Source organism: Hoplias malabaricus, chromosome 1 (assembly GCF_029633855.1).
Source record: "Hoplias malabaricus isolate fHopMal1 chromosome 1, fHopMal1.hap1, whole genome shotgun sequence".
Lineage (NCBI taxonomy): Eukaryota > Metazoa > Chordata > Actinopteri > Characiformes > Erythrinidae > Hoplias > Hoplias malabaricus.
In genome coordinates, this window is record NC_089800.1 from 42358413 (window position 1) to 42383653 (window position 25241).

At 40.4% G+C, this 25241-nt stretch overlaps 1 protein-coding gene across 1 annotated transcript in view; it reads left to right on the plus strand.

Annotated features, from left to right (window-relative positions):
• Positions 1-207: 207 nt before the first annotated feature.
• Positions 208-25241, plus strand: part of grik4 (glutamate receptor, ionotropic, kainate 4) — a 472752-nt gene continuing 447718 nt past the window's right edge. Inside the window, exon 1 of the mRNA XM_066662916.1 lies at positions 208-1204. The gene's annotated coding sequence lies outside the window, so the exon portion shown is untranslated. The remainder of the gene's footprint in view (positions 1205-25241) is intronic.

Sequence of the window (25241 nt, forward strand, 5' to 3'; positions counted from 1 at the left end):
ATCCCCTTTTTTCCCCACTGACCTAAGTGGAGTACAGGCATACTAAACACTCGGTATTTTAATCGTGACCCCTCCTATCCTTCATATTTGTTGAGGGCTACGTTAAGACCCTTGCTGCCTTAAATAAGACACGTGGGATTTCTCCTAGCAAATTATCATTCACTGCTTATCTCTTAATTCAGGTGCAGGCAGGTTGAACATGGCAAATTTGTTCAGGCTCTCGGGGGAAGGCGCTAAAGGCACTGTCTCTGACTCATGAGTGTCTGCTATTAGCATTTTAGCTACAAACAGCAACCGGTTCAGAGTATATCTAATGATGGAGTACACCTGTGGTAGAGCAGCACACAAAGTGCAGAGTTAGCTTTACTCTCACTCGCACTCTCTCTCAGTCAGTCATTCAGTCAGCCAGTGAGTGAGCGTTGTCAATTTTTTCTTTGAGCCTCTATGTGCGTCTCTCCCCGTGTTTACCGAGGCCACTTCTCTCCTCAGCGCCGCGGCGAGTCGACGGAGCTCCGTTCCTCGTGTCCAAAATGTCGAAGGTCCTTGAGTGATGGGCGCCTGAGGAGAAGAGGTTTGATCGCTTTCGCGCCAGGAGTAAAGAGCTCAGATCCTCTCCAAACCTCGAGAAAATCTTAACACAGAAGCAGAGGAGAGCTGCTTCTCTCCTTTTGAAACAACCAGGAGGAACATGAGAACACTTTGGTTTCTGGAAACAGGTAGCGGCGAAGTGAAGACGGGATTTGTGGACTTCGTTTGACATAAGCTACTCGACACGCGCGCGCACACTCAGAGAGAGAGAGAGAGAGAGAGAGAGAGAGAGAGGGGGGGATAACTGATGTGTCTCTTTGCTGGGATGCGGATTTTCTTTCAACAGCTCGCATTTGCCTCGCTTCTTACTCTTTTAACGGATTTAACGGTGGTGAAGAGGAAGAATAAACGCGGCTTTACTGAAGTGCCATCCGTTGGTAGTTTAGTTTGACTGGTTATCGCTTGTTAACGGTTAATTCTTGTATTCGTTCGTCGCCTCGGCGCCTCTTTGGACACGGACAAGACGAAACGAAGGCTAATCATCTCCCGTGTCCCCCTCTCGCAACTATACATCACCCGAAGAGACAATTAAGAAGAAATATCAGGAGAAGGAACAGTATCATACATACGGGGGGAACGGACGACCGTTAGCTGCTCGAGCGTTAAACAGAAACAGGTAAGAGACTCGCCTCCGTTATCCCGGCTTTTCTACGTTTAGTTTCTTTCAAATGAGACTTGAGCTCGGTACTCAGTGATTTTAACCATTTGTCCGGAACGTAGATTCGCTAATGAGTGTGTTTGTGGGAGATATGTACTGTTTCTTCGTGTTTGTAATGCTTGTTATGTGTTTAATTTTAAACACGTTGGAGGCGTTGGGCGCTCGAGCGCCTCGCCTCGCTTCATGAGTGTGGAGGAGAGAGTGGAGCTGATGTTAACACCAAGTCTCTACAGCCGTGTGGACGGAACCAGGGCCACCGGGTCTCCGCCTGAGGGGGCCGCCTGAAAACAGTAAAATATGATCCGTGTAAAACTAGCAGTCAGTGTGAGAATGAGAAGTCTGTTATCAGGAGTATTAACAGGGTTTGTGGTTTGTTTATGGGAGAATGGACTAGGTCTCTAACCCCTGTATTATAGATGGGAGGGAGATATTTGCTAAATCTGCTAAAGAGTAAAGTGTAACGCCCAGGACTCTCCTTAACGACCCACCATTCATGTGTATGTTTATACTTAATTTTAAAATTGTAGCTTTCCTGTAAATTGTTGTTAAGTTAAGCTCCGTTTTCTGGGGAAAATTGCACTTTTCTCAGTATTGAAGGATGCGATGCTCCTTTTTTTCCTTCTTTTGACAGACTCCGGGCTGAAATAAATGGTTGTAAACGTGTAATAATGGACTTGTGTATATATATTAGCTGTGATAAATCATTCTTGGATAGTTATCTACATAAAGGGGCTTGACTTTGTTTCTGTGCCGTGGTGGCAGTGAGGTTATTTTGGTCTGTGCTCTTCTTTCGTGGGGCGACATGTCACTGACACGCCTTTGACGCTCGGCACATTTACCTGTTGAAATTGAACTGTTTTGTACGTGTGTGTGTGCGTGTGTGTGAGGGAGAGAGAGAGAGAGATTTTGCTCAGTTGACCCTGAGTACAGAGAGTAGGCTGTGTAGGCTCCAGTGTAGTCCTTCGCACTCAACTGCGTGATGCTGCGTGGTCGTAGGTATGTATATGTGTGTGTACACGGACATGTTTTATTGTGTTTGTGGGGACTTAATATGTCCTTAGGGTGATGCAAATAAAACATCTTTGACGTTGCTGGGACATTTGTTTTTCCTCAAACATCGCAGCTTTTTGTCACATTCCCAAAACCCCATCGTTTTTAAAATGCGAGGAACTAAGGTTTCTTGTCTAGAGTAGCTTTTAATACAACATTGCGTAAGTCAGCAAAAATAGCCAACTCCACAAAGACAAGAATAGAAACTCATGTGTGTTGGGGCGCGCGCGTGCTCCTATGGCATCTGTTTTTGCGCTTTCTAGGGAGGAGGATGTTTAGAAGAGCATGAACACCGTGGCGTTGTGCGTAATTTTGCTAGTAATCATGATCTGAATGAGAATCCGTTTAAGATGGGTAAGGAGATTTCTGGGGTTAAGGTTAGTATTTGAGTTACATGAAGGCAGAGTGCTGGTAAGCTACAGCAGCATTGAACTGAATAGCAATAGAGCAGTAGCCTACTCCACAAAGATGCAAAAGTGTCCTGATATTCCCTGGATGGATTTGGGTGGATTTGTGGGTGTTGTCTGTGCACCCCCTGGTGGCGTCGAGATAGCCTTCTATTTCAGTCATCTTCACAGCTGTAGGTTATGGTCGAGATGGGACTGTTGGAATCACACAGTTAAGTGCTGCTGTTAGGCTACTATGTCATTTTATTCTATGTAGTACTCTAGGGAATGTAATATAGAGGTGGTAGGCTATATGTAATGTAATATAACTAGCAGATATTGTAATATTTCTTACTTTCAAAGATCCATATGGGCCATCTCTATTGTACTGACTATACCATTTAGATATTTCAGTAGGACTCTGAGTCAAAATACAGAGCTAGTTTTCCCCTCCTCATTCCAGCGAGAGGGAGAAGGAGTGCCTGTGTGTGTGAGAACAAGCGAGCAGAGCCTGTGACAGTCTTTCCTGGGTGCTGTCTGATAGTGCTGAAGGTTAATTATCATCTTTCCTGAGCAGCGTGGAGGAAGGAGGGAGAGTCACCAAGTCTTTTAACAGAGTTTCATTTCCTCCATGTGGGAAGACACGGTCTCAGCTGTGCTCTGCGTATGCCGGATTCGGTTTAGCGTGATTTGCTCAGCTGGAGTCCCTGCTTAGTTCCTGTGGTACACCTTAGCTTGCTCACTAGTTGCACTGTTTGTTTTTTGTTCCTACATTTCTTAGCTCTGCTTTAAATTTGTGTGTGCGGTCAATCAACACCTGACCTGTCGTTAACCATTCATTCATTCATTACCTGTAACCGCGTATCCATGTCGTTAACCAATAAATGGGAAGATGTTCTATTATTTGTCTGATGTTTTTACAGATGCATATACCTTGACTCTCCGTTTGTGCTCAGATGCACACAAGGATGCATGCATTGGGAATAGTTGTGGTTGTGTTTGTGTTTTCCCCTGCTCATTAACATGGATGACACGGTGGATTACAACTCAGCCTGAGGTTCTCTTTCATCCTTATAGTGTAGGAGGGATAAAAAAAAAAAAAAAAAAAAAAAAAAAAAAGATTTGTTGGGCTAGGCTCGCAGTGATATGATCTCATATGAATGTGGCAATATAAGTGATGTTGGTAATATTTGCAGTGAAATTAATTGTAAAAAGCAAAAATAACAATAAATAAACAAGTAAATATGCATGCTACTTGTATTGTATCTGTAGCAATAATTACATATGTGTAAGTCAAAGAAAGCAGAAACTGTTTATTGCATTGGCTGTAAGTAATATCTGTTTATTTGAGCTGAAACTTTGTCTTGTTTATCAGCATCTTGGAAGCAAGATATGTTGTCAGGCTATTTAGGCTCTTTAGCTTGTATACACATAATAAACCAACAAATATTAACGGTTAGGGTTGGGCGGTATAACGATAATACCGTATACCACGGTATCTTAAAAGGAGGGCGGGTGTGTGGTGTCTAATTTCAGCTGTGTCTTTAAAAGTCGGCTAAAATGATCATGTGCATGTAAGAGAGTCACAGGGAGGGGGCGCTCTGGGAGCTCAATGACTGCTGATGTCATGGTCTGAAAACAGGTGGAGAAAAGCATAAGCCCAGTAGCCCACCGCAGTTTAGCACTGAGTTTGGATTAAAAGAGAAAGGAATTAAGCTGTAAACAGGCTTCACTCGACTTTGTGCTCACAAGTATATGGCTTTATTCTCTAAATTGTGTGTTTTGAGCCTCAATTCGCTGAAAAATGTGCTGTGATGTGCTAAACCACAAGTGCACGTTAGTGCCAGCTGTGCTTCTAAACAGTGTAGAACCGTCTTATTTCACTTATTTTCAAGTTTTTTTGTTTGTTCAGCACCAGTTGCTGAAATTTGCTCTCCCAGAAATGGGTTTTTATTATCAACACTTCTGTCGGTGTGCACTATCAGGCTGTGTTTAGCTAAACTCACTTGACTTTGTGCTCAAAGGTTTATGGCTCAGTGCAGCCTGACAGAGCACCCCCTCCTCAAGGTAATACCGTATACCGAGATAATATTTTGAGATGGTATTATGGTATGAAAAATGTGGATACCACCCATCCCTGTTAACAGTAATTATAATTCTACTGGTTAATTGACTACAATTTCATGATTATGACTGAGCTAAGTGATATCTGTATTGACTACAGCAAGGTGCAAATTATTGACATAAAGTCCGTTTCATACTTAAACTTTACTCGTTCCTCTCCTGGACATTATCCTGAATGTATCTGCTCACAGATTATATTTAGCAGTCTTGCCATGGGATTTAATGCTTGCAGTAAGCTTGTATGAATTCACTCTCCTTACCGGCACATCATTATGGTGGAAGGTGGCTGTGGTGACATGCATTAGCCTGAAAGTGTGGTTATGCCTTTATTTGAAATATAACTCACTACTGCAGCTGACTAAACTCAAGCAGAACAAAAATGAAAAAAGCTAAATTGAAAGGGCACAAAAAATCCAAACAAGTTTAATACGCTCTGTGGCTACCTGGTAGTGCATACAGATATGATGTTACAAATGGCAGCCTCTGACAGAATAATGGAGTAAGATGCATGATCTCATGGAATGCTTGATCAATTGATGGATAGGACGTGGAGAAGCACAACTCCCTGTTGTAGTGAAGGTTAACTAGCCTGCTGTTGCTATCAGTCAGTATCAGAGTGAGAGGTCTCTCTAGAATTTTAACAAGGACATCATTCAACACTTTGACCATCTCAGGCCATTGGTAGGACATCTGCCAAATTGTAGAACTCGCATGGGACCTAGCCTTATCGTAATGAACCATTTTTGAGTAATGCTTGCACAGACACTTTTGTCAAGAGCACATATATGGCATATGTTTAAGTTGTTATGCTGTATTGAGTTCAGATTAACTAGGGCTATATTGATTTGAAGCAGTAAGTGAATGTGAAATTTGGTTTCTCGCCATGCGTTTGTGTTAAGACCACTTGTCAGTTGGGATGATATGATTTGCTGAAGTGTTTATGCTTGTTCAGAATCTCTTGAAGTAAGCCATTCAAGTTACTGTATTAGATTTTCCATCCCACATCATTGGTGCAATCTCAGTTCAGTTCACTGAGCCTTGGGCTTCGAAATCTGTTTAAATTCCACAGTTCAGTAAAATGGACGAAATGTCTGAGAGCATAAGCTCCCCGTGCCTGTCCTCGGAGCACAGTATCGATTGTGTGTGGACTGTAATGTTGATCTGCATATATAAAACTCTTGCTCTGTAGCAGCCAGGCACACTGCAGCCGGTTCATCATGCTTAACTGTTATTGACTCAAATCAACTTAGTTGAGGTAGACTCCAGAACATTGGCATTGCTTTGCTATTTTCCTCCAGGCAGACTTATATCCATCACATTCATGCTGCTCATTTGCCGCGTTTACTATTCAGCTTGGCTTTCTATTAACAGAACAAAAATAAAGCAGTGACTGTTTGAATATCCCATTTGTTAACTAACACTTTTCCTTTAAAATTGATAAAAGAGCAGGGGTTTGGTGTGAAATATTTTATGATTGCTATGGTTTCGGGATGACATTTTCTAAATACATTTTGAGTTGGGCTAATCTTTGAGTATATGCCATCTATCTACCGGGGGATTTTCAAACCACCGCTGTTTTTTTTTTAATGCTGACTTTAAAGAGTGGATTTTTTTTTCTCCAAATATTAAGCAATAGTGCAGCTTGATCTATTTGAAGCTACACACGTTTGGTGGTGTATTATGTCTTCTGCAGTTGTTAGAATCAAATTTATTGCTATATATTAGAAAAAAAGAAGCCCAATTTTTAAACTTTTTTTAAAACTTTTTTGTTTTTATAATTTATAAAAATGTATTATCTCTACTCAGAACCATGTTCTAAAACAAAACTGACATGTACTTATTAGCATTTTACTCTTTGTATCAGGTATCCTGACATGTGAATTGTAATTAATTTTAAGTATATTTTGAAGAAACTGGCCAGCTGTCCAAATCTAACACATAGCTTGTCTTCAAATATTGTAGTTAGTCTGTTGTTCAGGGCAAGGAAGTCATCTTTTGGCTGCATTACACAGAAACAGAGTATCAGAACAGAAACATCAAAGGCAATCACAGATGCAGATGTGCACAGCTGTTTTCCACTGGAAAAACCTACTCAAAATGTAATGTGAAAGGACCTTCTCACTAATAGTGAGACTCCGTATTATCATTGTTTTTCCTGAATTTGAAATGCATATTCAGTTCTGACAATCTTGAAAAAAAAAACGAATTAAAGAAACTCTCTCCACACAAAGATGGTCTGTGTTTGTCGGTTGTACAGCAAAGCGAGTACTTGATAAATGTTAGAGAAGAATTTTGAACACAAGTCACAATAATGCTCATCGAATGGCTTTCAACTCCCAAAATGGCTCTTATTCAAATAGCTGTCATTTTACTGTTGTCGTAACAGCATTCTTTAACTGCGTTTTTACACAGTATTTTTCAGGAATGGTTGTTGGGGGAATAATGTGTCCCCAAGAGCACTAAAGGAAGATATTGAGTAAAACTTGGCTGTATATGCAAGACACGGTGGGTGGGCCACATGGCTTTCATTTTCCATTCCTCGTTCCAATAATTTTGTCAGTTAGACAACCCTGAAAATTAGCTTTGTAGGGATCTCTTGCTCCACACTACCTTCACATTTCCTCCCCTTCTCTGCAGCCCTTCATGGCCTTGAAGATCACTTTGAAATGGAAATGTGTGTTTGTGTGTATCGATATGGTGAGTCACTTCACAGGTACAGTTCTGCAGAGAAGTTTGCTGACTGTTTGTTCTTTCATACAGTGGTCCACATGTGTTCCCTAGGGTTTAGTCCTCCTCAGTTTGGCAGCATCTTCCCTTCAACCCTTCGCTTGTCCCAGAGGTCCATCTACTCTGCTTGAAACAGATGGGGAGGGACTGTATCTCCAGCCTGTATGTTGTTAAGAGGCCTGCCACTGTAAACATGCTTCTCTTGCATGGGGGGAGAAATCCACAGGGGACAAATGGTATACATTCCTCAGGCAGGCCTCTGTCTGCTGTGATTTGTCATGTTACTAATGGGGGATGAAAGGCCCGGTCCCTGGCCATTTGCTCCCAGCATGGCTGGAGCCGCCTGCCCCTCCTGACTATGCTACCGCTCATGCTAGCTCCTCACAGTGCAACACCAAAGACCTCTTCTTTCCTTCCTCTCATTACAATACACAGCACCTACAGACAGAATCACTAATCCCAGCAAGGCACCTACAGCAGCGCAGAGGTGACTGCCCAATCTTTCTAATTGGTTGCTCATGCATGACATATGGAATCTACTGGTGTGATTGACAGGGGCCTTGGAGGGGAGGAGATTCCTTGTGGAATACTGGAATCTTCTCCTTCCTTTTTAATCACCCGGTCCAGAATTGTTGATAAGAGATTCTGCGATTAAGGTTCAAGGAGGATGTCCTTGTGTCAGGGCCATGAGATTACTCCCCATGTTGAAGGGAGCAACTGAATCAGTATTCTGTAAGCAGGAGCACCAGGTTCCTTGGCTTGGCTTTAGCCCAGAACCTCCACTCCACAACTTTCAATCTTCAGCATACATCTTGCTCATTTGTATAAGGTAATGATCTGAGAGCCAGCACATTTCCATACTGTACCAAGAGCTGACAACTATGATTCTCAATCCTTTAGTGTCTGCCTTAATGTTCCTGAAGTAATGAGTTGTGCTAAATCATGATGTATCATTCAGAGCATTCTGTTAGTTGGTGAGATTAAAATGATATTGTTCATACTGGAGATGGGGCGAAATATATTGCTGCATGAGTAAAGTAAAGACTAAGACCTAAAACATTTTTTTATGAGCCTCTAATCTTCACCAGAGCTGGGGCCACGGAAGTATGTTATTGATGTTTGTCATCAGCTGTTGAGATGCAAAGTGCATCAGTTTATACCTGACTCTCTGAGCACAGCACAGCAATAGACAGACCCAATTAGGCTTTGTCCACTCAACCTGAGCTGCACAGGGACATGGGGATGGGTGTCTGCTATCTTGGGATAATAACACTGACCACTGAAGTGAATGGGAAACTCTAGAGAAGTATTTAGGCATAACTCTGCATTTCTTATTTCCTGCTTGGAAGTTACTTAATGTTTTTAGAATGGGCAGGTGACAGATGAGACCTTGGTTTGTGACAGAACCAGACTTTGTCGTATGCAAAACAATTTTCTAAGTGGAAATAATTTACTCCTACACAGGCAATACACATTTCACTGCACATTTCAGACATTCCATATTTTAAAAATGAAGGCACATGATGTATTTTGTCATCCTCTGATATTTCACATATTAAACTCCCATAAAAAAAAAAGTGCAGAATGTGCCATACTCAATCTGCCATCCATTTAAGTTTTGCTATATTATTCCAAAATAAATATTGCATAGATTTAAAGAGTATAAAATATTTAACTGTACTGTAGATAATTTATTGGACTTTTCAAGTATTTTATTCTATGATAAAACTATGTATGATTGATTTTATTAATCTGTTAGTAACGGCTGTGGCTAAAGCACCCAAAGATGGACCACAGATGTTAAGAAAAACCGAGTTCAGGTTTGCCTGCAACAAAAGGTATTTTCGTGGTCCATATAATGTCCCACAAATAATTACTATCAATAATGATATTGTAATGACCATTTTATATCACTGATATAATCTGTGTCCATACACTTATACTTCATAGAGTGTATTTTAAGAAAATTGCTACAATGTGCAATACACTTTTTCATGTATTCATACATTTATTCCGCATACAGTGAAATTCTAGTCAGGTATAGATTCCAAGGCTTTTTCATCAACCTTCTGCTATGACTTTTTCATAAGATAAATTCTCCAAGTCTTTTTGTTAGTAGTCAAGGTGACCAGAGACTACAAATAAATACAGAATTTGAAGGTCAAGGTGCTCATTTTCATGATGGAGAATAACAAGGTTATCACGCTGAAGGCCAAAGTGTCAGCGTCATCGGCAGAGATTTTTCAGCAATCTGACTGCTTTTGTACTGATCAGGTTTTATGATTCACCAGGATCCTCCAGGCAAGCTTAGTGACCTGAGCCACAAGCTAGGTGGAAATAGGAGGTCACAGTGTTGTAGTTCAATAGACATTTAGAATGATTTTTACTTAATAGTTTTTCAGGCCTGTCACAATAATTACATTATTGATTCATCGTACAATAATTGGACATTTCTTCCATTTTTCTGACCTCAGTATCACTCATTGTGTTTACTTGCATATTTATTTATATATGATTGAATATCACCAAGATTTTAACCATATGGTCTGCTCTGTTTTCTGTTTTTTTTTTGGTCTCTCTGTTCCATCCTGTTGATGTGTTTGAAAACAGTGGCTTTATTTTATTTATGTTTTATATATCTAGGATATTTTAAGATTTAATATATATTCCAATTCAAAGTTTATTTTAACTTTACATTTATATAGTGCCTTTCTAGATACCCAAGCACGCTTAACATATCAAAATTGCTCAGAACGCCATTCCATTCAACACTCAATCTATATCTGGGCATACTCACATACAGACCTTCATTCACATACACACTCATTCACTCACATACCAGGACAGTTATTAGGTGACGCCAATTCACCTAACCTCCATGTTTTTGGACTGCGGGGAAGAATCCGGAGACCCCGGAGGAAACCCATGCAGACACGGAGAGAACATGGAAACTCCATCCAGATAGGACTTGAACCCAAGATCCCAGTGCTGGGAGGCGAACGTGCTGACCACCAAACCACCGTGCCGCCCCAGTGAGTACAATGCTCTTTAAAGGGGTGTAGTTTCATTATTATTCCATTATATTATCATTTTATCAGAGATATAAAATGGTCATTACAATATCATTATTGATAGTAATGTGATCAAGAGAATCACATTCACAAAACACATTTCTTTATTTTGAGACTGCAGTATGCCTTGCAATCAAATACATGTTAAGTAACTTGTTTGAGTTATGTTTGACTGTATTGAAAATATTCTAATCGCCTGCTTAATAGTTTCTATTCACAAACATTAAACAGCAAACCTGAACTCGGTTTTTCTTAACATCTGTGGTGTGGCAAGCTAGGACAGGGTTACACAGGGAGACAGGATGGTGCTTTAGGCCAAGGCAAGAATCATTACACAGCTCTGTGAAGTGTGCGGTTGTGTTATCAGAGATTGTGCCTGATTGCAGAGCGGCATTTTCAAAGAGAGCACGTGAAGTGGTATCCCTCCCCAGCTTTAAATAAGCAGGTTATCGAAAAAGAGGACCTGAATATAATACCCTTCACCCTGCCATCACTCAGCAGACCTTTGGAGACAGGGCTTTTCTCAGAACCAGTGTTCCTGTGTTCACACTGTAGCTTTCTGGTTTTATCATTGCTTTTTATTTTTTATGTTTTGTGTGTTGTGATTTCATGTTCCTTCACTGACTTGCAAATTTCTCATTTGATTGACTGTTGGCCCCATATGTCAGGAAGGGGTAGCTAATTAGCTACGTTGTGTCATTTTTCTTGCATGTGCACTATGAAACAGTTTAATAGCTGTTCACTACATGTAGAATGGCCTAAAATAAAATTAAATGCAATAAAAATTGTGCCCTGAAAAGGAATTAAAGGTTCACTTGACTGTTCTGAGCGTTGTTCGTCAGTAATCCAGCCTTTTTACCTTATTAATTCATATCTCTGGTCATTTTAAGCATGACACACCATTCCATTTAAAAGACAATTCTTGAAGTCTTAGGTTGTATGACTTTTACACAACTCATGTTTTTTTTAACAACGCGTCCATGCACTTTGATACCTACTAAAAATACTGCAGTTAACCTCCCTTTCACATCAGCTTCATTTACAGAGTCAGCCTCGAAGTGCTCCCTAATTCTTTCCTCTGTATAGCTGTCTAAGCAAGAAATACCTTTATTTTATTATTATTTTTTTATGACAGGCCTATGGTATATTGTTTATCAAACCTGCCACCATGACCCCTTCAGAGCACTGACCCAGTTTAGTTCCATCAGCTTGACATGAGTAAGATTAGTTGCTCCTCATGACCACTGAGTGGTTAGAGGAGCTGTTGGGTACTTGACTGTTTGGAGTGAGGACATCTAGCAGAGTCCCTCATTTTCATGGTTGCCTGGTCAGGCTGAATACTCTAGTTCAAATGGGACAAACCAGGACAGACACATACACATGCATTCTCGTGGATTGATGAGATCAGTGCTATGGATCATAGCCTTTGGAAAGCACCTTATGCATTTCAAGCATTAGCTCTGCCCAAGTAAAGGTAATGATATTCCCTGAGCTTGTTGCTCCACTGAGCTGAAAACCACTCTCCCATTATGTTTAGAAATTCATGTCAGTCATTTTCTTCAAACATGTCAAATAACTGCAGGGGCGTGACAACATGGGATTTGCTGCTTTCATTTAAGCCTTTTCACAGCATTCATTGTGAATGACACCAATCAGATTTACTCCACTGATTGGCAGAAAAATTATGCTTGGTCCAGGTATTCTTCTGGGACTCAAAAGTGTTTAAAATTAAGATAAGAGTGGTGGCCTAATCCTTGCAAGTAAAAAAAAAATGGATTCACTGAATGTATGTACAAATTAAGTGATAATTAGATCAGACCTAATTCATTTTCTGTAACTACTTTGGCCACAGCCTACACAGAATCACTGGGCACAAGGCAGTAACACAATCAGGACAGTGCACCCACCACCCATCAGAGTAGGCAAAGTCATATAGCCAGTCGACCTACCAGTGTGTGTTTTTGGATTGGTAGGGAGAGCCAAGATATGGGAAAACCTTGAGATCATAGAGCTGGGTTGCAGTGACACTACGTGTGGTGCCATGTGAACAATTGAGAGAAAAATTCGACATGGTGGGGGAGGACCCAGATGACATGAAGCTGGCATATCAGAACCATCATTCAGACATTTAATCAGCCATGTTTTTGTGGAAGATGTATACTTGTGTGCTATGATCTGGGGAAAACAAAAAACAAGACGTGTAATCTTTTTTTGATCCACTTTTGATACTGCTAATAGTCAGCCTTGTTAAAATCAATGGTCTAATTAAAACAAGTTTACTGAATGCACCTCATCTTGTTTCTCTGCAAATTAAGTGTTTGGTTTAGTTTATTTGATTTTATCTTCTCAATGAATATTCACTTCAGCTTGAAAGTCTTTTAGCATCTTATCTGAAGCACCGTCTGAAAAGCTATTCATCATTTCCTTTTGAAGAGGACTGCTTGCATGCTGGTGACACTTTGGAATAAGAATCAGTCCAAATGTGAGTCAGTCAGATTAGACTGTAGGTTTTCAGGTGTAAACATGTTACAAAGTACAGAAATATCTAGGCCTGCTGTGGTAGCAAACCTCACACGGAACTGCAAGGTGAAGTATTGCTTATTGCCTGTTGCCTATTTTTACACTGCCGGTTTTCTGCTGAACATAATGGATGCTGTGTTTGTTTTAATTGTGCTGTAATAGCCTAGCAATTTAATTTAAAAAATGTGCATTTAAATAGCTATAAATTAGTGGGGCTTGGCACCCGGGAGTTACCTGCAGTGTAAGAATTGCAAATTACAATGACAGAAACCCAGGCCTGGTGGGCTGCCATGCAGCTGTAGTTACATACTCTAAAATCTCTCCTGTAATCTATCAGGAACAAGTAAGGTTTTCTTTCCTGCTGAAGCATGACGCCAGACATCATGCATCTCGATTATGCTAATCATATTTTTCTCTCATTCATTCACAGACATGGAGCAAGAGGGAAAAAATACAGGGCTTGATAGTCCTTGCTCTTATCATTTCACAGATATTTGTCCATGTCTGTTTTCCTGCACTTGCCAATCTGTCCGAAAGAGCTTTTGCAGAAGTCTGCTGGAGCACCTGTGCATACAGTTGGTTGATTGAGCATCTGCGCTTGAGTGGAAGGTCCTCTTATCCCAAACACGGAGCTGATTGGCCCCTCTTGGCAAACTGCTATTTGCCTTGAAGGCCATATCTGCGTGTAAGGTGAGTTCTTTCCACGCCTTTTCAGGATTGAGCTAGGAAAGTGCCAGAGAGCGTAGGCCGTTACCTAGGACAAACACTGAGCGGTGAGATAAGTGGGTAGCTCGAGACAAGAGGCAAGTGCCTCTCTCCCTGCTCAGCAAATGGTGTCTCCAGTCCAGTGGCCATTCTGTACCTCTGCTCCCTTCCCCATCTAACTGCCTCACGCCTCACTAAACCCCACTCAGCCTGTCCAAGCCCTATCCCCAGGACTCTGCACGCCCAAGGTACCGGTGCCTTCTGCGGTCTATTATTTTATAAACTCAATGCTTTAGTGTCTGTGGCACCAAATAGCAGCCCATAGTCAATGACACAGTGCTTAATCAGGGCTGATTTATCTGTTTCAGAGTAGCTTCTTCGACTAACAACCAGTCTCTTTTGCATCCTTGGCAGAAGCTGCATAGTGATCAGTCTTTACGATGTCAGATTTACTATGGTGAATGTTTCAGGCATGCTGTGATTCAGAGCGAGGGACTGTCGAGCTGGAGGACAAAAGTGGGCACAGGTGGGAAATCATGCCACGTGGGCGGCTCTGTGTTCCAGCTTTGGCCCCTTCGAGCCAAGTGCTTTCATAGGCTTTGATTTGATGTTACCATCGCGTTGTCCACTGGCGTTAGTCTTGTGTTGGACATAGTGGTCAGCGCTCTTGTCATGTGCATCTTAACAGTGCAAAAGACTTACCAGACCCTTGCTCACCAAGTAAGAAAATAAAATCATCCATTGGAAAGATGACACAAGAAAGTTTCTTTAAAGCTTTTAGAATGGGCGATGTACTATGTTTTATTTATTTTCCTGAGGTCAGCTTGTAATTTCTTTTTGGGTTTATGAAACAAAAACAACTGTAATTCATTTTAACATGATTATTTTCTCTGTTCATGGCTTAGGATTGGTTTTGCTGTTGTAACCTTAAGGTTCAGGAGTTTTGCTTTTATATATGCCGTAAAACAGGCAGTTACTCTGCACAATGAAATTCTTAGGCTGCATTCCTTCCGGTCCCAGCATAATAAAGAGCAATATTATGCAGTTTACAAGTATAATGAATAGTTTGAATATGCATGCATGTACTAGTCTGATATGCACTGAAAATAGGTTTCTTGTGGGTTTCCAGTAGCAGTTATCTGCAGTATGTTATTAGTCTTTGGACTTCTGTACATACTGTTCTGCTAAAGTTAAACAGGAGCATTACGCAGAGACATCTATAATAGTAGGTGCTAATTTAAGTCCCTGTAAATGATATATAAATTAGATATAGATTAATATAAAAGATATATATTAAATGATAAATAGCTGAAAAACATCTTGGTCCTTCAGCATGAATGGGTGGAATTAAATTGCAGGTGGCTCAATAGACAGATAATGGTATGGATTTTTGTGACGTCATAAAAATATTTACCTTTATATATAGGCTTTACACTAGATAATGGAACACGTGATGTTCGGGATTTGAACATATTCTGCCTTGAGCACAGTGAGGTCAGGTACTGATGTTGGAAGATTCATTCTAACTCACAAAAGTTGTTCCAACTCCCCCAAAGGTATTGGATGAACCTCCATCACTCTGGAGAATGCAGCTCAACTGCTCTACAGACCAGTGTTGGGAGGGTTCCTGCCCCTCTAGTCTGTGCTGGGCATGGAATATTTTGACCTTAAGCATGTTTATGTTTTAAATTATGTTTTCTGTTGAACACAGTGTATGTATAAATGACCTCTCTACAATTTTGAATTGGGAATACTACCAGGCTACATTGCCATAGTGCTGTCGAGGTGAAAGCACACAAAGTTCCCCCACCCTCTGTCCTGAAAAATTTGTTACAGGAGGAGAAAGAATGGGTGAGCCCCCTTGGGACCTTCTTGCTCCCGTGAGCATGTCATTGTGCTGGTAATTAAGCTAACGAGCCGAGTGTTAAAGCGAGGAGGCCATGGAGGTTTAGTGTAAGCAATTACGCCTCAAACATTCAGAATGACTTAATCTTCCGAAGGGTGGGTAAGGTGTGGGGGTGGGGGGTGATGAGCCATGTGGCGTCTGTGTGATCTTCAGGTTCGTATTGATCTAAAAGTGAAGGCGAGTGCTAACAGTGATTACTCAGCCCCACTGACTGTTTCAAAGCTGCTCACTCGCACTGACCCTCCCCCATTTTCAGCCTGACACGTCTACCTGTCAGTTAAATTTTAGAGAGGTGGCTCTCTGGCTCAGGCATGGGATACACCTGTCCTACATGTTTAGGGATTTCCTGCTTGAACAATCCTTTAAAAAAAAAAAAAAAAAAAAAAAATATATATATATATATATATAAATATATATATATATATATATATATATATATATATATATATATATATAGCAGGGCTGTGATAAGTAGACAATGAGATGAATCGTGTGTTAGAGCCGGGAAGGCTGCACAAGGCCTGTTTTTAATGGTTTTAGAATATTTTCAGAACAAACAAGTAGGAATCTATAACAAGGAAATTCACATTTTTAAAATAGTACTATAATACATGGCAAGATTTGTATTATTTTCTGTTGTAAACAGATCATTTTACATTTGGGGTGATTTGGGTTTTTTATTTTATTTATTTTATCCCCCCCCCCCCAGGGGTTTTCCCTCTGAAATATCTGACATATCTGTATAACCTGCATATTAAAGGTTTGTTTCTTTTTTCCAATCATTTTTGTCAAACTGTATGTTGACTGTCTATAAGGAGTTTGGTGTCTTCTCCCCTTGTCTGCGTAGGTTTCCACCCGGCGCTCCGGTTTCCGCCCACGGTCCAAAAACACACGCTGACTCAAGTGTCCATAGGTGTGTGTGTCGCCCTGTGAAGGAGTAGCATTCCTGGGTTTTTCTCCGGACCCACCGCTACTGTTGAGAATGTTGTTTATGGTTATGTGTAACACTAAAAAGTCTTCTTCTGTTGTAATAAGCCAAACTTTGTAACAATAGTACAACTCCTTTTGCTTCCATAGAGAACTGTTTTCAAAAAGGTGCTGTATAGAACCATATTAACACTTTCTCTCTCAGTCTAAACAACCATTTAATCAAGGAAAGTAGCATTTCAGAAAGAAGATTTTGTTAAGTTTAATATAAAACTTGTGGTTCTTTAAACCCTTTTTTAAGGTTGATTTGTAAAAGCAGAGAAACCTTTCAGTGACAATGCTGGCCACATTATTTTACAAGTTTGAGTTTCACCTTTTAAAAACAAAAACATCAGGATTATATAATCAACAATATTTTATAATCTAACAAAAATAAGCTTTATAATTTGTTTATTTATTTATTTTTAATTAGTGTTATTTTTGTCCCTTGATCACAAGTTATGTCTTTTTGTGGTGGTTAATAATGATAAATATTTTAATGAGGTGTACTTCTGTCATTATTAAGGGCCCATAGGTTGGGCGCTAATAATGATATACTTTGTGTATTATCCTCTTGTTGTGTTGTCAGGTGCATTAAATCACCCCTAGTGCTGAACATCTTTAGAATATCAGAAAGAAATGATTTAAATCTTAATCAAAATAAAATAGTCTCCTCTGCCACAAGGAAAACACCTAGGATCATGAAGTGCTGCTTGGGAAATCCTGTTGTCAAGTGTCAGTTGGCTTTTTAAATGTGTTTTTTTTTTTGCGTTTTCTTAGCATGGATTAATCTTGGTTCAGTTTCATTTGTTGGTGTTAATTAATAGACATATAGAGGAATCAGGTGCCTATGTTAATATATAGAAGGTTAGTTGTCCACAAGTGGTTGTGCTGTGAATCTGCCACTGCTTTCATATTTGTGAACAGCTTGTGTGGATTTGCAGTCATTGTCCTTAGTGGACTCAGGTCAGCCAGTCCCAGAATGTCTGCCCAGTCCAGGTATTATCTGTGTGCCTCTTGCTTATTATCTGAAATCAATACAAATGACTTTGATTTAAGTGCTTTTTAATTTGTTAAATCATCTGGATGGAGTACAAGAAATGCCATTAGCATAAGATTCATACAGATCAAGTGCAGGGTCAGGAATTTTCTGCTTGGTGCTGGGCCTGGTCTGTTCGCAGTGTATCCTGTTCCAAATTACATTTTGTCTGTTACATTACCCATGTACTGATACACCTTCTTCAAATAACCACATAGAATAATGGGATACATTAATATCTGCTTCTGCTGCTAATTTTTTTTTTATTTGCTAGGCCCGGAGGGTGAAGCGCTTGTTTCCTGGTGCCAAGCTCAGGGATGTTTTGGCAGGGTTGTGCTGAATCACATTTTTTGGTTCGGTTTCCTGGAGTGCTCCTGTGAGAGGCGGGAGCTGAGGCTGAGAGACGGTTTTGGGCAGAATACACACACACACACACACACACGGACACAAACATGGACGTGTATTCCTTCGATTTTCTATTTTTTTTTATGAGATCTGTGTGTGGGGGCATGAAAGAAATTTGCAACATTAAACTGTGGCTGTGGGTCAGAATAGCAGTGGCAGTGAGCCAATAATGTTGTCTAGGCGTTATTTTCAAACTTGCTGAGTCTTTCTAAGGTTATGTCAGATTTCACACTCAACCTACGATAACACTCATAGATTCTTTTTGCTGAATGAGAAAGGCCTAGCACTTGTTTGTATGAGTGGGCTCTTAATGGTAATACCAAGCTGTCAAATGGCACTGTCAGTTTGAAATTTGTATTAAACCCTGGAGTTTATTTTAGGTCTGCGTTCACTGCTTTTATTGATGTCAGAATTATTTACTTGAAATCTTTCATTATTCCCATATTTTGAGTATGTGTATTTAACCTCAAAGGCAACTGACACGGAGCTGAAGAGTTAGTAGTGGGCAGAGGTAAAGGATTTGTATCAACATCTATTCAAAGGCCTTTAAGCGAACCAGTCTTACTGTCTTTATAAGGTGTCCAGCCATTTTAAATAAACAATTAGAGATTAAATCAACACATTTCAACATGCAGTTCTAGAGTACTGATGTGTTTTATTTCTGGAACATGGAATGCATTATTCCTACATTTCCCTCAGTAATGTGGCTGCACATGCACCGCTCAGCTTTAGCCATGACTCCATTAAGCCAAAACAGACTGGAGTGATAGCATGGCTGTTTTTTTATTTATTTATTTATTTTTTTATTATTATTTTTTTTTATATAAATAAATATGTCTCTAATTTAGTACTAGACACTAGTTTAGCATGTTATTTTTCTTCAGCAAAATTAAAATTTTGTACTCTGGGTCAGATAATGTGTGTTCAATAAACACTATCAAATACAGGAGGTAAAAAGCTGCTGGTTGTTCAACTTTATTGAAACAACCTTGCTCCTGAATTCTATCAACAGAAACATCTGAGCCATAGATGAAAACCTGAGCTGAGGTAGGAAGTCTGTAATAACAGCTACAGCCCTGCTGTATGCTTTATCTACAAGAGAGACTGCTGTCTTTAAAACACTACTACATCTTTCATTCGGTTCAGCTCAGTAATATCATATGAAATATAGTGAGGTGAATTCACCGACCTCATAGTTCAGTGTGTGTTTTCTACTGAATTGAAGCCAGACACCACTTAAAAGTGAACTTTGATGTAACTATTTCTAGGCTAGTTTTGCTGTGGCTATTTTTAATTTTTTTTTTGTTGGTTGTTTGTTCTGTTGTTTAGGATTGTGAAAGTGTTGAGTTAGTGGATAAGAGACTAGATAATTCCTTTCCTGTCACTGCTGATAGTGATCACAGGAATTCCTGGGAGCTTGGGAGTCCTCTCTTTTGATACAGGACCAGTAACATTTATTGATCTTTTTTCCTCTGAAAGGGCTTTGATAGTGTTCACCATGTTTTTTGAAGCTCTGCCACATTGCAACATCTTGCACTAATAAAAATTTAGCCATTTGTGACATAGTGGCACATAAAATACAGCGCATTCAAGAGTGTTGAGGCTTAGTAGGTTAGTAGGTTTAGATGTTTTTGCAATTCATGCATGTGGGTGTGTGTGTATAAAATACAGTCCACTTTAAAACTCTCAGCCTGCGTACTTTCTTTGCCCCCTTGCTTTCACCCAGTTTTTCACTAGCCAGGACCTTTGTGGTGTGCCATTTTCAGCGCTGCAGTAAAACACGCATGGTGGTGGTTGAGTGGATAAGACATAGAGTGGAGAGTGAGTAAATACAGCAGCACTGCTGTGTCTGATGCACTCATACCAGTTTCACACACTAGCACACCACGACCAACACGTCAGTGTAACTACAGTGCTGAGAATCAATCAGCTCCCAAATCATACCTGCTCTGTGGTGGTCCTGTATGGTGAGGGGAGCTGAGAGAATGGACCATATATATATTCATTACTGTGCAAAAGTTTTAGGCCCCAGAAATTTTAAAAAGCTATTTATCTGAGAGTTTATTTGCTAAAAAACAAACAAAAAATAACCCACAAAATTAGAATAAAACCAAATAACATTATTCCAGTAAGTGTGATATTCTGTGTGGGAATGTGTTGGTTTAACTTTTTCCAAATCTCTCCTTGAGCTCAGTCTGGAAGTACGTTTTTCGGCTGCACAACATTGACAAAGATGTGGGGTCACACTCCTGACCTGGTGCTATTTTAGTACTTTTTATATGTTTAGCCATTTTTTTTCTCCCTTTTGCGGTGTCCTTGAAACAGGTAATTTATTTCCCTCACTAATTTCGACATGATGTGTAGGTGATCAATATGCAGGTTCGAGCAAGGTGCCCTGTGCCGTGGCTGACCCACTGACCGCCCGCTGCGGGATGCAGACAGCCGAGTCGGGTGTCGTTTCTCTCTATTTATCCGCCCCGTTCCTACTGTGAGACCTCTTCTATGGTAAAAGAACATGCTGTACAGCAATAGCCATGGACATAGCTTCCAGCTAAGCACTTGTTATTCACATCGGGGTCAGCTGTGCTTACTCCTGTCTATTTGTCAGCTCATGCACTGGCCCCCTGGCCCCAGGTGCTGCTCTTTCTCTTGTCAGATTCAATCAGTCACCTGCTGCCCAGGTAGACTGTTGCCCCATAATCAAACCGCAAGAGGTTACCCACGCCACGCCCAGCTCCAGATGGCCTTCAAGCCCATCTGCGTGGGTGCTTCCACCTGCTTGCATGTTTTGGGCTTGGCTTGCAGGATGAGACCTGGAATAGAGAATGGCAGTGATAATTCAGGACAGGAGCGCATTTCCCTGTCCAGCAGAAACAGCCATGGCAGCAGTCTGGCTGCAAACCAAGCTGTTTCAAATGGGCTGTCCAGCCACCAATCTCTCTGTGAGCCTGTTCCTCCAAGCAGACACTATGACATTTTCTCTAAACAGACTTGCAGGCCTCACATTGTCCCTCACTGTCTTTGAAGTTTAATGTCAATAAAATAACTTAATTGTCTCATAATGACCAAGTGGAAAAACTGGGTCATTAAATCCAGCTGGTCGGGAGCAGAGTTGTGCAAGGCTACTTGAAGCAAATAATTATGTACCTTGCCAACAGCTAAATTTATTGATGAATTAAGGGGGGGTTAAAATATATTCTACCAGTATATCTTATACAAAACCCAACTTTTATAAAAAGATATTTGAAGTGATACCATGGTGTGTTGCTGTTCCTTAAGGTCATGCTCTCTCAACTCAATAAATCAAATCAAATCAATTTCAAACTCGATTTCCATATGTAATGGTGAACCTCATCAACGAAGCATCTAAAACAGGAACCCAGACGTCCTTAATCTTTCCTCTGATTTGTAGGGAGCCATGCTGTCCCAATCTATGTGAACATCGATTGAGGAAAGGAGAAAGCTTTCCAGGGATAAAGTGTAATGACTCATTCTCCTCTGTCTGGCTTATGGCCGATGGTGGGCTTGGGATGTTGGCACAGATGATGCCAGAATGTTTCATTAATCCCTTTTTGTTTTATCCCTCCAAGTGTAGATTTATTTGACTCCGTGAGGGGCTTTGTATGTCTGCTAAATGCCAAGCCCCACTAGAAAGAAAACATCTGACTTGCCCATGGATATGCATACCTACAGAATAGATAGCACAATAACCTAATGAAAAACCCTGACTAGAAAAGGACCAGAGACGCAGGCTGACAGTAGGGGAACATTTTTATGATTAAGTACTTCATAATTAGAATCTCATTACTCACTTCATAACAAACCGTTTGCACCTCGGCCGGTGTCGGACCTTGTGTCAACGTGAGAGAGGAATCAAACACTGTGATTATCTAAGGATTCAAGTGAGAGGCAGCACTTTCCACCCACCTTCTACTTCTACCATTCTCGACTCCAATAGAGATATTTGCTATTGCTCTAATCCTTCACAGGGCTGCCATGACCTTTGCAGCAGACAGAGCCAATTTCATGCATTTTTTTTCCTGCTAATACATTTGCTCAAATATATTTGAGTATTTACCCAGTTTGCTAAGATCTCTTAATACAAACTAAGCTGTATCCAAGTGGGTGCTCCCCCAGGACTGTAAAAAGATGCACAGTGTGGCCTTTCTGTCTGCCTCCCTCTATCACTCTGTCTCTCTGAGAGGGATTCTTATTTCGTGTCCTGCTTTATTGGTGCTCTGCCTTCTGGTGCTTTCATTCCCTATTGCCTTGTCGTTGTTGTGTTGAATGAGTTGGCAGAGGCATTGCTGAACCCGAGGCTGTGGAATGGCTGGGCTGGCATGGTCTGGTCCTGCATTCAGAGGGACAGAGGTGGCAAATTCACTTCCAGAAAGTAAAAGCCCTTTCCAGAAATTTATTTCAACTGCTCTGACACCTCTGAGGCTGGTTTGAGTTGATAGATAAGTCAGGCAGTCAGAATCTTGGAAGTGAATCCTGGAGATGGATTAGAATTTATTTATTTATTTTTTTTTTTTTTACTTTTGCCACATTTGCCGTAATTCTCTGTAAAACAGTTTTTATGTCCATAAAGTTGTATTTTTTGTACGGATTTAAGTCCATCTTATGTCTTTGTGTCAGGTTTCAAGGACCGCCTACTGAATGTAAGAACCACATGACCCGACATTGAATAATATTCAGCAGAAACCAACAGCACTGGCCATTGCTTCATTATACATGCACCATTCTTAAAACAGAAAGTATGGAGGTCTCCCACTGTTCTGTTCCTTCTCCCTCTCTCCACACTTTCTTCTCGTCACCCCATGGTGAGGTTCCTTCTCTTCTTCCTCGCTCCACAGCTTCTCCTCCTGCGCTCTTCTGCACCGTCAGAACTTCCTCCTGAGTTTGCAACTCTGCTTTGAATTTCAATGTATGTGAAAGATGTGTTGAGAATTCCAAAGCCGTTCTTTGTGCAAGAGCATAACTGTAATTAGATCTTCTCTCCCTTTGTTATGCATCCTCTAATGAAAGCTATCAACACTTTCGCCTGTGCTTGCTGTCTCCATGGTCTCAGGACAAGACGTATGAAGCACATGGCTGGTGCATGCACGGATGGAAATCCACTCAGTAAAGTTGAGGTAAACAAAAACGCAAGGCAGGGCCAATGAAATGCAGACTCCTCAGGGCTAAGATTTGTACTCTACTTTTAGGAGCTCACAGCTTTACACCAAATCCCTTTTCCGTCGTGACTCCTTGACTCGTGACTCCTTGAAGCTGAATGAAGTTTCTACTGTGCAGCCAGTGGAAACAGATTACTCCATGCATTGCAGTCATTATCGCACCTGTTTGTTCTTCAGCTCAATAGTCTCTCTTGCTATCACTTGCGCTTACATCTTCAATAATCCAATTAACTGCAGAGCATCCTTTTGTCCCTTTATTTTCCATGAACAATTCTCTAGTTATGACCCAGGGCCAACAAAACACAAGATCCTAATCCCATTGGTGCTTGATCTGAGGAGAGAACCAGACAGAGAAAAGACCTGTTCGTATCATAAGAGTTGAATGTAGTAAAACATCATTGCCTCCAAAGCTAGACAGGATATTATAATCGATGTGCTTTCAACATAATGGGTTTGAAAATGTATTTGCAGTGATCCAACAGGACTCACTATTTACATTCATTTTATCCTTAATGGAGATGCTTGCAAATGTATGGATCTGTAAACATTGCACAGCGGACTTGGCAAACCTCCAGCATTCTCTTTGACATAGGCTAGCAGTTAAAGATCTGAAAGTATGAGCTTGTTTAAATCTTCTATATCAGTCTAGTGCTTTTTAAAGCCTACAGAGGAAGGATGGAAATATGGATAAATATAAAGGATTCCTCATAGATTAGCCCTATTAACCTCATCTAACTCTGTATTAATCCCAGCTAAATCCTTCTGTTGGAGCGCCTTGTGTTAATGCAAGCATCGAAATAGAAAAAGAGCCTCTTTGATTTCTGCTATTTATTATAGTTTTTTCAGCACTGAATCCAAAAAGGATTATGGTTCCTGAAAAGCCTCTTTTTATGCTCATATCAAACGGCTGCATTAGATGGCGCATGAATGACGGTGAGATTAAGGATGAGAGACAGGAGCAGAGCAGGCTGGGTAATGGATGCTGGAAAACCGAAGAGACGCTCTGGGTCGAGATGGGTCATTGCTTTGGCCGGGACTGGGTGTAAGTTTATTTTGTTACATTTTCAAGGCAAAAAAAGTCCTGATTATGTAGGAAAAAACATGTAAAATGGGGGTAACCTACCTTGTAATTGTAGCAAAATGATTCTTACGAGTTAAAGTGCCTTTCACAAAAGCTGCAGCTTTATATTTTTTTTACACTCAAAGTGTGAAAGCAAAAGTGTTTTGGTTTTATTTCTGATGATAATGTTATGGTTTGGTTATGAATACTTAAATGTTAAGGTCAGAAGTTTTAGGTCTGCATTCTTTTGGGAATGCTTTAGACAAGAAGATGAAGCACTTCTGTGCGAATTTGAGGTCATTCAAACGCAAGAACATTAATGAGATCTGAGAATGACCGCTGACATCAGAATTAAGATTGACATCAGAGTGATAAAATGAATTCATTATGAGCGTCTTCAAACACCATATCACACATTTCTATAAACTTTAATTAGATGGACCAACTGCTAATTGTACTTCATCCTAAGCCAGGCCTACACCACATGATGTGTGTGTACATTGATTTTACTCCTGATTTGCCACTTCCCACAAATGTTCATGATCTGACATGGATTTCCAGGTTGATGATTGACAGCAGTATTGATCTGCTTGTGTGAAAGGAGAAACAAATCAATCTTTAGCTACCAATCGAGCTGTAGATTGATCTGAGGCCTTTTGATATTTTTCTGACATATTTTAATTTTTAGTGAATGTTCATTAGTCCATGGCATGAACACATTAAGGCCATAATATGAAAGAGCTTCAAACGAAGCATGATTCAGTGAATACCATTTATATATACCTTCCATTATAATTCAATTAGGCCCCTAAATAATATGATAATATGAGCCAGTAATATCATGCTACCTTCCTTCCCT